The sequence below is a fragment of the Dromiciops gliroides genome, chromosome 2, assembly GCF_019393635.1.
Source record: "Dromiciops gliroides isolate mDroGli1 chromosome 2, mDroGli1.pri, whole genome shotgun sequence".
NCBI classification, from domain to species: Eukaryota; Metazoa; Chordata; class Mammalia; order Microbiotheria; family Microbiotheriidae; genus Dromiciops; species Dromiciops gliroides.
Genome location: NC_057862.1, coordinates 357,169,722 through 357,188,512, shown reverse-complemented (window position 1 = coordinate 357,188,512; position 18,791 = coordinate 357,169,722).

Here is an 18,791-nt window from a genome sequence, read left to right as displayed (position 1 = left end):
TGAGGCACTGGGCATACAAAGATGAAAACAGTTCCTGACTAAAGGAACTTAAATTCTATTGTGGGAACATAATATGTATACAGAGAAATCAATTGGTGAGACAAAATAATGGGTAAGGAACTATCTAAAAATGGGGATAGGAAAGCTCTTGAGCCGGAGATAACACTTTAGCCCAACTTTGATGGTAACTGTCTTCCAAGGGTCAGAGGTAAAGAGGAACAACATCACAGGTATGGGTGGATGATCTGCTCAGGGATAGGAGATGGAATGTCACACATCCGGGGAACGGCACATGGGGCAATTTGAGTGGAATGTGGAGGGTGGGAAGAATACAATTCAAGAGGTGTGGAAAGGTTGTCTAGAGCCATATCAGGAGGATCTTACACGTCAAGGACCCTGTACTTTATCATACTGGTAACAGAGAATCACTGGAGTTTCTGGAGGCAGGTGAATGATGTGGTCAGGCTGGAACTTTAGAAATATCAGTTTGTAGAGCACTGGTCCTGGATTCAGGAGGACCTGAGTTCAAATCCAGCCTCAGACCCTTGACACTTACTAGCTGAGTGACCCTGGGCAAGTCACTTAACCCCAATTGCCTTACCAAAACACACACACACACACACACAATATCAGTTTGACAACTGTGTGGTGAATGGATTGGAGAGTGGGGAGACCCATACCTGGTTAAGTAGCAAAGACTGGAACCCCGATCTTCAGACTTCTTTGTCTAAGGCACTATGTGCTATACCATACAGCCTCTGAATAGCAGGTCCCATTAGGTTACAGGTGTACTCCATTTCCACTAACTGACCTATGTCTGTTAAGTGAATACACGACCAGAAAGCTCTTATTTCCTGGTCAGGTTTAATGGGGTTCAATTCTGGATGAGAGCATTTCTCTTGTCCCACCCTTAATGGGAAACATCAGAGACAGAGGGAGTCAGGTCTGGCGGTAGCTCCAGCCTCTAATCAGAACCACATGGCTGAGCTGAAGCAAGAAGGTGGAGAGGCTATGGGCCTGACGGGGAGATGACTTCAGCAGGTCAACAAAAGCGTAAGCTCAGACGAATATGTGGGAGTCAGAGGTGGAGAGGAGGGAACCAAAGATATTTGGACTAGAATCAGAATAACCTTCATGGACTTGGAACAGGGAGGGAGTGAAGCATAAGCATCCCTAACCTAGTCTCTAAGAAGAGAACAGGATGGGAAGGAGACCAGTACTGTTGAAATTAACTCACCAAAGGGGCAGCTAGGTGGCACAGTAGATAAAACACCGGCCCTGGATTCAGGAGGACCTGAGTTCAAATCCAGCCTCAGACACTTCACACTTACTAGCTGTGTGACCTTAGGCAAGTCACTTAACCCCAATTGCTTCACCCCCCCCCAAAAAAAAGAAAAGAAAAAGAAAAAAGAAATTAACTCACTAACGGACTAGGGAACCTACTCCATTGGAACTGACTGCCTCTCACACTAGGCAGGACAGTGAAATAGAGTTCACCAGAAACTGGACAGATAGGCAGGAAAATCCAAATATGGATTCTAACCACAGCCTAATATAATCTGTCTCAGGGTGACCATGTAGCTCTTGGTACCAGGACTGGACATTTGCTGAAGCTCTGTAGGTGGCTAATGCCATGTAGGAGATGGGAGGAATCATTAAGGAATCCCAACATTAAGATTTTCCTCTCCTGCTGCCCATCATCTATACTTCAAGACTTCAATAGATTCCTGAACTCATCAGTATGAGTTCTTCCTTCTCTTCCATCTCTGCCTTCTAATCCTTTGCAATCTCTGTCTAAATCTTTCCAGATATCTTCCATAAAGGATGCATCTAATGTTCTGGAGGCCTTTCCCTGGTTCTTTTAATATTTTGTGGATAGAAGAAAAAAAAAAGAACTGTGGAATCTAGATGCAGATCGAAACATACTATTTCTATTGTTTTTTGTTGTTTTTGTTTTTTGAGGTTTTTCCTTTTTGCTCTGATTCTTCTCTCATAACATGACTAATGCAGAAATATGTTTAATGTGATTGTACATACATAACCTATATCAGATTACTTGCTGTCTTGGGGAGGAGGGAGGAAGGAGAGGAATGGAGGGAGAAAAATTTGAAACTAGAAATCTTATAAAAACAAATGTTGAAAACTATCTCTAAATGTAACTGGGAAATAATAAAAATATTTATATGTAAAATATATTTTGTGGATAAGGAAACATTTTCAAGGAAAACCTAATTGTAAGAAAACACATAGGGAATGTCTTTGAGAAACAAGAAGACCTAAAATCATCAATCTTTCCCCCATGCCCACTCCCACTGTTTTTTTGGGTTTTTTTGGTGGGGGGGGCAATGAGGGTAAAGTGACTTGCCCAGGGTCACACAGCTAGTAAGTGTCAAGTGTCTGAGGTCAGATTTGTACTCAGGTCCTCCTGAATCCATGGCCGGTGCTTTATCCACTGTGCCACCTAGCTGCCCCTCCCACTCCCACTGAATAGAAAACTCAAATGGACCTGAGGCCATTTAATCCAATTCTTTCATTTTATAGATAGGGAAATTGAGGCTTGGGAAAAGGAAATGACTTATCCAAGATCACACAGTTCATTCATTCAACAATCATTTTATTAAGCACCAAGGACTAAGAATACAAAGACAACCAAAAACAATCCATGCCAGCAAAGAGATGACATCCTATTGGGAGGAAATAATGTGTACATGGATACAGAGAAGCATCAAGGCATAATGGATAGAGGGCTAACCAAGAGTCCAGACAACTGCGGAGGTCTGCCTCTGACGCGTACCATCCATATGCCCCTGGGCAAATCATTTAGCCTCTAAGTATCTCTAAGACTACAAGTTCTAGAGCAATCACTGATCTGCATTGGTAGAGTGGAGCTCTCTAGCCAAATGAAAATGCCCCCTATTGGGCACCCTGGTTGCTTAGCAGGGGCTTCTTGGGAGGTAACTCAGCCTTTTGTTTTACTCTCTCTAGCCCAAGATGTTTCAACCTTCTCCTGCCGCACTTACATCGTTATATTGGGGACAAGCTGAACAGGGTTGAGGGTGCTCTGGGTTCTTCAAAGTAGACAGCTGTGGGAACAGAGGGGAAAAGTCTGTCATGAGCCTGAGTGGGGATGGGGAAGTGGGGGGAGGGAGAAGAGACAGTCTAATCACCCGAGGCAAATCCCTGAAGGTGAGTCATAGCAATGGGGTAGATGCAAAAATCAAGTCCGTCTCTTCCCCAGACTGCTGCTATTGCTTGGGACCACTGGGAAACCCAGAAGCACTGATGTATACATATGTTGCTATGTGACCTCATGATTCATCATTGAGATGGGGCAGCAGGATAGCAGCCATTTCTTCAGAAAGCAGTTTCGTAACTCGTTCTGTGAGTGTGATGTTGCTAAGGAAACTCAGGGTCCATTGCTAAGATAATCGAGCCTTATGGAAGGCATATCAAGCAGCGGTAGAGAGGACAGCAGGACAAACTTGGGGTCAGCAAGACTTATGTTCAAATTCCACTTCATGTACTTTCTAGCTGTGACTCTGAGCAAATCACGTAATTTCTTTGGACTTCAGTTTCCTTAGCTGTAAAATCAGAGGTTTGGACTCATAGGCCTTCCAGTTCTAGATCTATGATTCTATGATACTAAATCAGGAGGTCCTGAAAACTATCGACCTTTTTATCTGATATGGTATATTTAAAGGGAGGTAGACAACCTCCCAGGCTTAACTGGAGGTAGCCAAGAGAGCATGGGGAAGGGGGAATAAGAGGATCCAGGAAAGGGTACCAGAGCACATATACCCTCTTCACAGTGAGACTCCAGTTGATACCTCTAAAATTAAGTAGTTCACTTATCTCCTATGGATTTAGAACTGATGCCTTCAAAGCTATATGGGAAGGGTCAGAAAATCAATACAATATCACCAGGCAGATCATGGCAGGAGGAAGAAATTCATCATGGACTTTGGAGAAGCTACTTCCAGCTACATGTCACCACATCACAAGCACCAATTCCTTGGGGGAGACTCCTGAGCCCATCTTCGTTATGTGCATATAAACAACTCAGGAATTAGGGGGACTCAGATTTTTTTGTGGGGTGGAGTGGGATTGATGAGGGCAATCTGATAAATTTGCTGGCTTCTGACAACACAGGCAAGGTGATGCCAGTTAGCTAGGAAGCTGGATTTTGCTAGGTTATAGATATAGAAGATTCCAGATATGGAGGTTCTAGGATAGGAACAGGGCAAAGGGGAGTGAGGAGTAGGGGGAATGGTGAGAGTCTAGACTACTTTTTGAATGGGAAAAGTGAATGCCTTCAAGAATAAGGGTTTTTCCCCCTCTACAATGTGGCCATTCAACGTAAACCAGGAATAATCTAAGCTCTGGTTTTGCAGAATAGTTAATTTTAAGAGGAGGAAAAATTACTTCTCTCTGATGAGAAAAACACAACTAGTGTTTCAATTTGACTCAACAAACATGTCTTAAGAACCTACTATGGGGGCAGCTAGGTGGTGCAGTGGATAAAGCACCTGCCCAGAATTCACGAGGACCTGAGTTCAAATCCGACCTCAGACGCTTGACACTTACTAGCTGTGTGACCCTGGGCAAGTCACTTAATCCTCATTGCCCTGCACAAAACATCATCATCATCATCAACAACAACAACAACAAAAAGAACCTACTATGTGCAAGGTGCCATGTTATGGGCTAGGAGGTGTACTACAGGTCTATAATTCCTCCTAGCTCCCAAGTTTAAGGGAAAAAAAGAACCCTGAAGAAAAGGGAGTTTGCTTCAACAGCATGCTACAGAAGATGGCCTGGGATTCTCTAAGCGAAAAAGTTCCTATAACTTCAGATTAAAGAAGTTACAAGGACCTTTGATGCTAAACTGGCAAGAAGCCTAGAGGCACATGTATATCCAAAGGGCTTTTAATTCCAAACATAAGGTTCAGAATGAGTGAGAAAGAAGTATTCTGCTTAAATTTCGTGGGGGAAAATCCAAGGTTAGATTAAGCGACTGATAGCAATTAAGGATTAGTAAGGCATCTTCTGTGACCCATGAGTTCACATGTGTAAATCTTGGCACACCGACTCCAACACCCCCTTCACTGAATTTGATAAATTCTATAAGGCCACTCACACAGGCTAAAAGAGCTCCTTCATTCTGGTCATTGGCAGAAATGAGGTAATGTCTCCCAGGACTGATGCTGTGCCCGAACAAACGTCTCAGAGCTAGTGGCTTGGGCTATGCCCTGATATTGTGAAGTAATCTCACCAGTAGCTGGGAGTCAGCATAGTAGTCAGAGCTATGAGGATTATGGGCCATGGATGACAGTGTCTGGCCAAGGTTCTGTTTCTATCTAACTTGGACCAATCCGCGACACTGTACTGCCATTATTGCTAGTGAATATTTATTTTTCTCAGCTTTCTTTCTAAGGAATCTAACCCGAATTCTGAGAATTTCAAGTAGGGAAAAAAAATTTTTTTTGGGGGGGGGGTGTTAAATTATCTCACTTCCTGACAGGATCTGGGACTAGAAATGACAGGTGATTAGGATAGGAAACCACAAGGATTATGATGCTCCCTTTGTAGCTGGGTGTGCTTTGGAGGAAGTGTGGAATCACCCTTTAGTCATCTCATAAAAAAAACAAAAAACAAAAAACCCAAAAAACTTGTTTGTTTTGTGGCCATGTCTGTTTGGAGTCTGATTCATGAAGTGTGCATGAGGTTATAGTGCCACCTTCCCAGAATTGATAAAAGCTCAAATTTATACAAAGCATCAAGTATTACAATATGTTTTCCTTACTTTATTGCACAGTATTATCACCCCCATTTTATACATGTGTACTGGCAAATGTTTAATGACCAGCTCCGTAGGCCAGTTTGCAAAAAAAAAAAAGTGTACCTATGGTACACTTTAAAGTTTAATCTGCATAAGTAACATTCCTCCATCACTTTCTCAAATCTAGAAAAAACATTAAATAAAGTGCTGATTTGTAGTGTTTGATGATTTCCCAGGTGTAAGTACACACACTGAAAATCTAGCAATTGGTCCTGGGGAGTCAGTTTGAGTTGGCTCCAACACACCCCTGTGCTATAGAGGAACCAAGGCTCAGAGAGGTAAGTGTTAGAGGTGTGATTTGAACCCAGGTCTCCTGACTCCAATTCCAGTGCTCTATTTACTACAGGATGCTACTTGATGAGATCAAATAAAAGCCTTTATGGTCTTTTTTCCAAAAGTTGATCAGGCCTAAGGATGGGGATCCCTTCAGGAGGATGATTTCTGCAAAAATGGGCCTGCAGGAGGAACCCAAGCTACCCCAGCCCCTAGTAGAATCACTGGAGATTAAGAGGCTTGATAAGAAGCCATAGGAGGAATGTGACCCTCCTGGAGAGCGATCACTTTGGTGAACAAGTAGAATATTAAATATTGGGGTAGAAATGGAATTTATAACAATACCAGTTCCCATTTCGATAGCATTTTACAGTTTACAAAAATCAATGACAACAACCCTTTAAATTAGGTATCTTTATAGGTATCTTAAACTTTAGGTATCTCACCATTTCATACATGCTCCATTTCATAGAGGTTCTCCACAGTAGACTTGGGCTCTTTGTGTCAGGAGAAAGCCCCCAATACAGTGGTTCTGATAGAAGAGTAGTTCTCAAAGTGTGGTCCAGGCTTATGATAAAAAATGCTATTTACCTCCACAGAAAGAAGTGATGGAGCCTGAATTCAGATCAAAGCATACTTTTTTTTGGAGGGGGGGCAGGGCAGTAGGGGTTAAGTGACTTGACCAAGGTCACGCAGCTATTAAGTGTCAAGTGTCTGAGGCCAGATTTGAACTCAGGAACTCCTGAATCCAGGGCCGGTGCTTTATCCACTGCGCCACCTAGCCGCCCCCCAAAGCATACTTTTTACAACTTTTTTTTTCTTTTTGGTCTGTGTTTTCTTTCACAACATGACTAATATGGAAATATGTTTTGCATGACTGCATATGCATAATCTATATAAAATTATTTACCTTCTCAATGAGGGAGGAGGAAGGGAGAGAATTTGAAACTCAAAATTCTTTTAAATGTATGTTAAAATTGTCTTTACATATAATTGGAAAAATAAAATATTGTTTTAAGTGTGGTCCAGTTGAAAATTGTCTTTATATGTAATTGGAAAAAATAAAATATTAAATAAATACTAAATTAAAAAAAATTTTTTTATTATAAATACTAAATTTTTTAAAGTCTGGTCCAGGGATCCCTGGGTAGAGAAAGTGTGTGTGTGTCCCGAGACCTTTTCAGGGGGTCCAAAACTAGTTTCTTAATAATATTAAGGGGCAGCTAGCTAGGTGGCACAGTGGATAAAGCACTGGCCCTGGATTCAGGAGTACCTGAGTTCAAAATACGGCCTCAGACACTTACTAGCTGTGTGACCCTGGGCAAGTCACTTAACCCCCGTAGCCCCACAAAACCAAAACAAAACAAAAAAAATATTAAGATGTTTTAATTTCTAATATGCTAAATATCAATAGATATAACCCAATATAAGCTGATAAATGCTTAACAGCTGGCAATCTGAAAATACAGGAATGTATAAGACATACTTTTAAGATATATACATATAGGGGGCCGCTAGGTGGTACAGTGGATAAAGCACTGGCCCTGGATTCAGGAGGACCTGAGTTCAAATTTGACCTCAGACACTTGACACTTACTAGCTGTGTGACCCTGGGCAAGTCACTTAAGCCTCATTGCCCTGCCAAAAAAAAAAAAAAAAAGATATATACATACATACATATATATGTGTGTGTGTGTGTGTGTGTACAAAATTAACATTTTCTCTATTACTTTCTTAAGTGTAGACAATCAACAGGACCATAAATCAAACCTTGGTTCCAAGGTATAAATACACTCAGCATTTAACAATCACGGCCACCCATAAGAACAGGCTCCACTACACCCTTGGATAGAACCCACATAAACAAAAAGCTCTTTGAGAATCTTAATCATTTTTTTTTTTTTTTTGCGGGGCAATGAGGGTTAAGTGACTTGCCCAGGGTCACACAGCTAGTAAGCGTCAAGTGTCTGAGTGTCAAGTGTCTGAGGCCAGATTTGAACTCAGGTCCTTCTGAATCCAGGGCTGGTGCTTTATCCACTGAGCCATCTAGCAGCCCCCGAATCTTTTTTTTTCTTTTTTTTTTTTTTTTGTGAGGCAATTGGGGTTAAGTGACTTGCCCAGGGTCACACAGCTAGTAAGTGTTAAGTGTCTGAAGCCGGATTTGAACTCAGGTACTCCTGACTCCAGGGCCAGTGCTTTATCCACTGTGCCACCTAGCCGCCCCAAGCGCCACCTAGCCGCCCCAGCCCCCGAATCTTAATCATTTTTTTAAAAATTTCAAAATGTCCTTTATTTTTTCTAATAATAAACATTTTTATTTATAGTTTTGGGTTCCAATTTTTATCCCTCTTTACCTCCCTCTCCTTCCCCCTCCCCAGGGTGGCAAACAATCAGATATGGGTTATACATGTGTGATTATTTAACACATTACCATATTTGTCATTTTGTGCAAGAAAACTTGATCAAAAGGAAAAAAATGCAAGAAAGTGAAAAATAGCAAGAGAGTAAAGGGATCGCGAGACCAAAAAGTTTGAGAACCACTGCAACAGATTATTAGTCTCATTGGATTTTCAAGCTAGAGGAGAATATGAGGTTAAGAAGAGGTAATATAGGGGGCAGCTAGGTGGCGCAGTGGATAAAGCGCTGGCCCTGGATTCAGGAGTACCTGAGTTCAAATCCAGCCTCAGACACTTGACACTTACTAGCTGTGTGACCCTGGGCAAGTCACTTAACCCCCATTGCCCCGCCAAAAAAAAAAAAAAAAAAAGAGGTAATATAAGCTGGGAAGAAGCAAAACAGTGAAACTAGAGTGACTGGACAGAGGTGGGAATCTAGAAGGTTGGGACCATGTGGGTTTGTAGTCCTACTGTGTAAATAATAATAGCTCCTGTTGCCATCAGGTTCCATAGTTTGGAACTGGTTTTGTCACAACAGCTGTTTGAGATAATAGTCAAGGATTACTCTCTCCACTTTACAGAAGAGAAAACAGAAGCCCAGAGAGAGGTACTTGCCTTAAGATCATGGACCACAGGATTTAGTTCTGGAAGAGACCTCAATTTACAGATGTGGACACTGATGAGGAGATTGAGGCCCAAGGAGATAAAGTGACTTCTCAGATGTTACCCACACAGGAAGTGGCAGAGCCAGGACCCCAACTCCCAAGACTCAAAGATATGAGACCAGCCCCATGAAGGCCAGTTCTTGAAGTCTGATCTTTAAGTAGAGACATAACCACTCATGGATAATCTTCGTAAGGCAGCCAAACCAATTTAAGAAAAGAAGCGTGTTTTTTTTAAGGGCAGGAGCAAAAAGAAACAGAACAACAAGAAATAACAACCACATCCTCACATTGGGAAAGCAAGTGCACCCATTTCCAAGATGGAATTACTTAAATATAACAGTTGTCTGTGGTTGGAACTTGCTCATTCTTGCACCTTTGTGAAAGGCCAGAGAGGATAATAGTCCACCAAGATGACCCAGGATCAAATCTTTGGTACTACTGAATTCTCAGAGGAGACAGGTACCTCATGCTTTGGGAATGACAATCTGTAGCTCTCTGTCCAAGAGCCCCAAGCCTCAGGCTTTTCACTGATGGTTTAAAGCAAGTTCCCTGTCCTGATCAGACTATACCTGGAATTCATGTTTGGTTCTGGGTGCCCTTTTTTTTTTTTTGCAGGGCAATGAGGGTTAAGTGACTTGCCCAGAGTTACACAGCTAGTAAGTGTCAAGTGTCTGAGTCCAGATTTGAACTCAGGTCCTCCCGAATCCAGGGCTGGTGTTTTATCCACTGTGTCACCTAGCAGCCCCCTTGGGTGCCATGTTTTTGAAAAAACATCGACAAACTAGAAAGTGTTCAAAGGAAAGCAACCAGGTTAGTGAGAAGATGAGGGATCAGGCCATAAGAGAATCTGTTGAAGGAAATGGAGATGTTGACCTGAAAAAAAAAAAAAAAGATTTCTCAGACATGATAGCTGCTTCAATTATCTGAAGGGCTGTCATGTTTTTCTTTGTTTTGTTTGTTTTCTAGTGTTTTTTTTAAATTTTGTTTGTTTTCACTTAATAGTATTTTATCTTTTCCCAGTTACATGTAAAGATAGTTTTCAACATTCATTCGGGTAAGATTTTGAAATCTAAATTTTTCTCCCTCCCTCTTTCCCCTCCCCCTCCCCAAGAAACAAGCAATCTGATATAGGTTATATATGTTAAATATTTTTCTATATTAATCATGTTGTGAAAGAAAAATAAGAACAAAAGGGAAAAAACATGAGAAAGAAAAAACAAAAAATGACAACTAAAGTAAAAATAGCATGCCTTGATCTGTGTTCAGACTCCTTATTTCTTTCTCTGGATGCAGAGAGCATTTTCCATCATGAGTCTTTTGGAATCGTCTTGGATCATTGCACTGCTGAGAAGAGCTAAGTCTATCACAGTTGATCATCACACAATGTTGTTGTTACTGTGTACAACGTTCTTCTGGTTCTGCTCACTTCACTCAGGGTTGGTTCATATCAGTCTTTCCAGGTTTTTCTGAAATCATCCTGCTCATCATTTCTTACAGTGCAATGATATTCCATTACATTCATATACCACAACTTGTTCAGCCCAACTGATGGGCATCCCCTCTTTTTCCAATTCTTTGCCACCACAAAAAGAGCTGCTATAAATATTTTTGCACATGTAAGTCATTTTCCCTTTTTTAATGATCTCTTTGGGATACAGCCCCAGTAGTGGTATTGCTGGATCAAAGGGTATTCACAGTTTTATAGCCCTTTGGGCATAGTTCCAAATGGGTGGATCTTTTCACAACTCCACCAACAATGAATTAGTGTTCCAATTTTCCCACATTTATAATTTTCCCTTTTTGTCATATTAGTCAATCTCTTAGGTGTGAGGTGGTACCTCAGAGTAATTTTAATTTGCATTTTTCTAATCAATACTGATTTAGAACATTTTCTTTTCATATGACTATTGATAGCTTTCATCTCTTCATCAGAAAACTGCCTGTTCATATACTTTGATCATTCATCATTTGGGGAAAGGGTTGCCATGTTGAAGAGGGATCAGGCTTATTCTAGCTAGCCCCAGAAGAGTTTTGAGTGGAAATTGTTGAGGCAGATTTCAGTTCAATATAATGAAAATTTCCTTACATGGAGAGTTATTCAAAAGGGAAATGGGTTGTCTTTGGGAGTAGTGAGTTCTTTGTCACTGGAGATCTTCCAGAAGAAGCTGGATGACCACCTATCAGGAAGGTAAAAAGGATTCCTGTTCAGGTTCAGGTTGGACTAGAGGACTTCTGAGGCTCCTTCTAGCTGTGAAATTCTCAGCAGAAAGAGCCTTGATTCTGGAGTCAGAGGATCTGAGTTCCAATCTTGATTCTTATATTTACTACCTGTGTGACTTTGGGCAAGTCACTTAACTGTCCTGGGCCTCAGTTTCCTCATTGACAAAACTTCATCTCTAAATCTGTGGTCCTATGATCCAGTCTTCAGGTCTTTGGAGTAACAGATTGAGTCTCCCAAAAGGCAACTAATTATTCCAGGCTCAAGGTACTATAAGGGTCTTCACTTCTAAAACTAGAGCTCACTAGAGCTTCTAGTGAATTTATTTTTTAGTCTAGTCAGTAGGAAGACACAACAAGCTCAAAGTAAAGGCATTTACTGAAATGGTCTGGTATAAACAGTAGTAAAACATTCCTTCCATAAATCAGAGGCACACTCTTTCACAAATACACAGTGTTGGTGGGAAAAGTGGACACACACATAAAGTATACTAGTATAGAGTACTATGGAGTACATAGAGGTACAAACAGAGGGAATCCATATGGCTAAGAACACTGATGTCTTTCCTCTTTGCAGTGTCTTCATGCTTCTTCCCTTGGGAACAGTCCCTCTGCTGTGCAGATTGTTCTTCTGGAATTCTTGGGCCTCTTCTTCTCCATAGTTCACCTCTCTGCCTCTAGGGATAATATTCTGGAATGATTCTCTGGATCATCATGGCCTCTCCTCTTGGGAGAGTTGTTTTATTGCAATATGCCATTGCTGATGGCCTGGAGTGGGGGTGATGATGGAGGGTGTGGGTAGGAGAGAGAAAGCTCTTCCCATGCACAATGTCCTAAAAGAAATACAAGGGAAAGGGCAAAAAGTGAGTACTTGCCAAGAGATGGTATCTTCCTCCATATATGGTCCTTTCAATTGCCAGGGATGACTTGCCCTTCAGAGTCTGCCAAGAAGAACTTATTTGATCTTTTAGCCAGGCAATGGCTAGGAGATTTTGAATTCCTTCAGATTAATTAAGGATTACACTTCATATAGGATTAAAGAAGCATTATGCTTCTTTTACACTGGTCCTCCACAATTTGAAAGGGGTGAACTATTTACAAGGTGCAAATGGACCACTCCCAGAGTGAAGCCCATTGAAAGTTTTATGCCTTTTTCAAGATGTGAATGTAATTACCTAAAATATAAAAGGGGAAAAGCCTTATTACCTCATTGTCTGTTACCTGCTTCTAACATCCTATAATTTTGTCAAGTGAGCTGGGGAAAAATCCATTGATGAGGGTTCCCATAAGGAACCCAACCCTCCTACAAATTTAACTGTTGATATTCTTAACATATGGTCTTTGGACAACAATCAAAGAGTTGGCACAATACTCAAGGAACCAAGCCATATCCATCGTCACATTCTTGTTATAAATGAAACCAGAAGACAAAAAGAATGAGTGGGATTGCACATACATTGTTACCCTCAGAAAGAGTTGTTTGAGCAAGAATATCATCATTTCGTTGGTTATCTTGCCTTGTGGTGCTCATTATGAGCATAGAGAGATAAAGATGAAGATAACTGCAGTTCATGCAGACATCCATTGCAGATGACGAAGGAAGGGAGTAGATTCTAAGAAGAACTTGGCAAGATCCTTCAAGCCAACTTATAACTTGTGGCTTGATAACTTTAAAGGAGGCAAAAGAGAAAATGATTTAAGGTTAAAAAATGAAAGATGCTAATTTTTGTATACTTCTTTAAAGACCTTTGCTGTACATCATGAATTCGGTCTTGACGTACTTTGGCAGCATAGTGAAAAGTGCCAGAGATGTAAAACACCCGAGGATAATGCAGCAGTTAGGCTGTAGGTTCAGGAACACTATTATTCCAATGATTTTATGTGGCTAAACATTGTGATGGGACACCATGATTTCAGAAGAATTGTAGAATCACAGGATCATAGATTTAAAGCTGGAAAATAACTCAGAGGTCATCTAGTCCAAACATCTCATTTAAAGAGGAGGAAACTGAGACCCACAGAATTTAAGTGATACCCAGGGTCACACAGGTAGTGAGTGGAAGAAATGAGAATTGAATCCAAGGCCTCTTCGTCCAAATCTATTGAGCTTTCTACTGTACCATTCCTCTGTACCAATTCTACTGTACTTCTCGATTGTGGGTGGCCCAAACAGTAATGGAAAGTGGGCTACAGCATAATACCAGCAGTTACTTGCATTCTTAAATTTTCATGAATGATATCAAGAAACGGGCAGGACATGAAATGAGAGAGACAACAGATGGTCACCCAAGTGTTACATTGGTACCCTAGATCATAGGCTCATAGGAGGACCTTGAAGGTCATCTAACATCGCCCTCTCACATTTTCCCCATCTTACAAATGAAGGAACTGAAGCCCAGTGAAGTCAAGTGACTTGCCCAAGGTCACAGAAGTAGAAAGTAGCAGACTCATTGACAATAGATCAGCAATCATATGCACCAGCTTTCAGAACCCTGGAATGTAGTTTATATGGGGTTGGTGACTTGAACTTGTTGCCAAATTGGATTGAGACATTAAAAGAAGCAAAGGAAAGTCTTGTGCTAGTTAGATGGATCTTATTAAAAGATTCATGGGGGAAAATGTATGAGAAAAGCACAGGATGAGAAGTGAAGGGGTTGTGGCAGCACTACTCAAGCAAATTGTTGTTGTTTGTACTTGTTCTCGAATAGAACCAATGCCATGATGGGTAATGTCTTGATTTTTGAGTGAGTTGGATTTAAGTGATGGAGAGTTGTGCAAAGTCACCAGCCTTGCTCTCTCTTCCTGAGTCATGGAAGTCCAGGGGCAAAACAAAAGTCAACATGACTGGTGATGGCCTAGGATGCAGTAGATGACCTTGAAATCTTTATCTGACTAAACTCTAGGCACCCCACAGCACCCGCTTTAGTCGCCTTCATGCCTGTTGGAACAAGTTATTCTCATTTACCCATTCTGCCAGAGAAAGTCTTTACATGTTTGGGGTAGACATCCTTCTAACTCACCACCAACAGGTTTGAGACCTGTCAGTTATCCTCAACCTGGTGTAGCCCGTCTGCCAAGACAGTTTTACTGGGGTGTGCCCATTGTTCATGCAACAGCTTCTTGGAGCCACCGGTGAGATTTGGGTGAAGGTGGACACCAAAAATGGATGAGCAGCCCTGAAAAGGGTTTGGCAACCTCTCACAACAGAGGTATGAGTCCTCCCTCAACACCCCATACATACATAATGAGCTATCAGATATACCTCATTATCAAATATAAAGTCATCCAACTGGGTTAAAAAAAACACAAACAAACAGCTGAGGGGCAGCCAGGTGGTGCAGTGCATAGAGCACCGGCCCTGGAGCCAGGAGGACCTGAGTTCAAATCTGGCCTCAGACAACACTGACTAGCTGTGTGACCTTGGGGAAGTCACTTAACCCCAATTGCCTCACTAGAAAAAAAACAAACAAAACAAACAAAACAAACCAGCTGAGCTAGTACAAGATAGGGAGGAGTACCTAGATAACAATTCACATGGGAAAGATCTTGAGGTGTTAGTGGACTGTAAATTCTGTATGAGTCAGTATGAATCGATGTGACAATGAGGCATCGGAAGATGAAATATAATTTTAGATTGAATTAATAAAAGCAAGCATTGTACCCAGAATAAGGGAGATGGTAGTTTCATTGTATTCTGCTCTAGTTCAGAACACACCTGCAGTATTGCACTCATTTCTACACATGATATTTTATTATATTTTAAAATAGCATTTTTTCCAATTACATCGGAAGGCAATTTTTAACATTCATTTAAAAAATTTTTGAGTTCCAAATTTTTTCTCTCCCCTTTCCCCTCCTCTTCCTTCTCTTCCTTCCCCGTCCCTAAAAAAGTAAGAATTTTAAATAGGTCATATATATATATGCAAGGCATGCTATTTTATGAAGGACCCTGATTAGCCCAATAGCACCCAAAAAAGGATGACCATCTTGGTAAGAGGCACTTGAAACTGTGTTATACAGGGGCAGCTATGTGATGAAGTGGATAGAGCACCAGCCCTGGATTCAGGAGGACCTGAGTTCAAATCTGGCCTCAGACACTTAACACTTACTAGCTGTGTGACCCTGGGCAAGTCATTTAACTCCAATTGCCTCCCCCCCCCAAAAAAAAAAGAAACTGTGTTATACAGGATATTAAGGAATTGGTGGTGTTTAGGCTAGAGAATAGAAGTGTTAGATGAGAAATGATCAGTGTTTTCAAGTATATGAAGTGATGTTCTGTGGGAAAGGAATTTGATTCCTTTTACTTGACCCCAGAAGACATAATGAATAGTGTTGAAAGGCAATTATGGTGGCAGATTTGGGCATAATTCAGAACGCTAAACATTCTAGCCATTAAAGCTATCCAAAAGTGGAATGGGATGCCCTAGGAGGGATTGAGTTCCCTATGTCCAGATATGTTCTAGTCGAGGTTATTTAGCCATCTATTGGGAAAATTGTAGAGGAGAGTTCTGGCTGGGTATAGATTGGTATAGATAGTTCATTGAATTGATTTTCAGTATTTAGGAATTTAGGTATTTATTTAGAAAGAGATTTTGGTGTAAAGACTTTTTAAAAAAGTAATAAATATTTTTATGTACCATTTTAGGTTCCAATTTTTATCCCTCCTTCCTTCTCTCCTCTCCCCACTCCCTAAAGTGGTAAGCAATCAGATGTAGTCTATACATGTACGATTATGTAAAACATTACCATATTAGTCATTTTGTATAAGAAAACTTGACTAAAAGAAAAAAATTAAAGAAAGTGAAAAATAGCATGCTTCAGTCTGTGTTCCATCAACACAGTTCTTTCTTTGGAGGTGGATAGTATGTTTCATCAATATTTCTTTGGGATTGTCTTGGATCATTGTATTGTTGAGAATAGTTAAGTCTTTCACAGTTCTTCATAAAAAATATTGCTGTCTCTGTGCAAAATGTTCTTTTAGTTCTGCTCTCTTCACTATACATCAGTTCATACAGGTCTTTCCAGGTCTTTCTGAAATCATCCTGCTTGTCATTTCTTATAGCGCAATAATATTCCATCACCGGGGCAGCTAGGTGGAACAGTGGATAAAGCACCAGCCCTGGATTCAGGAGGACCTGAGTTCAAATCCTACCTCAGACACTTGACACTTACTAGCTGTGTGACCCTGGGAAAGTCACCTAACCCTCATTGCACTGCAAAAAAAAAAATTCCATCACCATCATTTACCACAACTGATGGGTATTCCTTTGATTTCTAATTCTTAGCCACCACAAAAAGAGCTGCTATAAATATTTTTGTAACAAATAGTTCTTCTTCTCTTTTTGGAGATGTCTTTGGGATATAAACCTAGCAGTGGTATTGCTGGATCAAAGGGTATGCACAGTTCTATAACCCTTTGGGCATAGTTCCAAATTGCTCTCCAGAATGGGTGGATCTTTTCACAGCTCCACCAACAGTGGATTAGTGTCCTAGCTTTCCCACATCCCCTCCAACATTCAATATTTTCCATTTTTGTTATATTTGCCAGTTTGATAGGTGTGGGTTGATACCTCAAAGTTTTTTAATTTGCATTTCTCTGCTCAATAGTGATCTAGAACTTTTTTATATGATTATATTAATTTCTTTTATTATATGAATTAGATTATTTCTTTGTCTGAAAACTACCTGTTCTTATCCTTTGATCATTTATCAATTAGGCAATGACTTGTATCTTTTACAGAAACTGCAGAACTTAGCAGAGGGTCAAACCAGCTGCTGAAACCACGTACTCATTGTCAATCAGGGTCTCAGAGGGAGCACCTACCCTACATTCTTACATAATGAGTTCCAAGGGATGGAGCGCCACAGCCTTGGAGCTGGGGAGAAGAGATAACTGGGAACCGTATCCTTGGTTTCCCACCCTCACAAGCATGGCTTCAGAAATGACATTGGCAGGTATAGGAAGATGTTGTTTGTCCTTTGTTCTCAAAGAAGACCATGACATTGGCAGGTAATGTCATGATATAATGAATTGAAGTGAGGGAGGTCTGTGCAAAGTCACCAGCCTCACTTTTGTGTAGTCACCTGCCTCACTTTCTCCTTCAGAGCCTTTTGGGTCCAGTGATAAGAGATACATCAGGACAACTAGAGATGACCCCAGATGTTTGAGGTAATCGGGGTTAAGTGACTTGCCCAGGGTCACACAGATAGTAAGTATCAAGTGTTTGAGTCAGATTTGAACTCATATCCTTTTGACTCCAGGACCAGTGCTCTGTCCACTGTAACCTAGCTGTTCCATAGGGAGGTATAAGGAAAAATGAAGGAAATAAGCAGGACCTGCCTAAAGGGGGCTTTGAATGCCAGTTTAGAGGTCTAATCCTATAGTTTATATATTCTATAGATCATGAATGAGTGAATGAAGTATTTATTAAATGCTTCCGATGTGCTTTGCACTGTGTTAAGAGCTCAGGATATAAAAAGTAAGACAGTCCCTATTTCCAAGGAGTTTACATGCTAATGAAGCAGTCAACATATAGGGAAGGTTTCAGCCATAAGTCAGATGAAAAAATGTCATGGTCTTTAAGGTGCAGCAACAAAGCAGATGTTAATGCCATTTCCACAGATAAAATATTGTTTTCTGATGTTGAATCATTAGATAGTGACAAGGACTGTGGTGACAAGAACTTTCTTTTGGGGTTCTTCAGTAGCTGTTCCTGTAACCTCTGAAGGAGCACTTGTAAGTAGCATCTTCATAAGCTCCCAAGATGATGATGGAGGGATTGATGCATGACTAGTCCAGAGGCTCTTGTTTGAGTTCAGGCTCCTGGACTGTCTCCACCAAGATCTGAGAGAAATTGAAGTCAAGGTGCTCATGGGGGTGTGACTTGCCTGTCTCTCCCACCCAGTGCCTTGCTGCTGATTGGCTTGCACTGTCCTGTGGGTGGCAGTTAATTAGCAGCTGGTGAGGTCAGCTGACCCCTTCTCAACAGGAGTTGTTTCCCCAGATGATGAATGGTTATAAGCACTGGGCTGGAAGCAGCAGCAATGGTATGAGGTGGGGGGATGGGAAGAGGCACTGCCATTCCCATGGACCCTGGACCTATTTGATTGCTGGTGGCAATTGGTCAGCAGTCCCTCCACTATAATTTGGTGGCTGTCCCAGAAGCAGAGCTGATGGTTTGGGGCAGGGAGGCATGAGGCAGGGGAACCACCACTATATAGAGTGATACCTCGTAGGCTATTTAGTCCAACTTTGTTGTTTAACAGATGAGGAAACTGAGACCCAAAATGGTTAGGTGACTTGCCCAAAGTCACACAGCTACTAAGCCTCAGAAGTGGGATTTGAACTCAAGTCTTGACTCCAGAGCCATTGTACCAGGTGGTCTTCCATCATGGACCTTA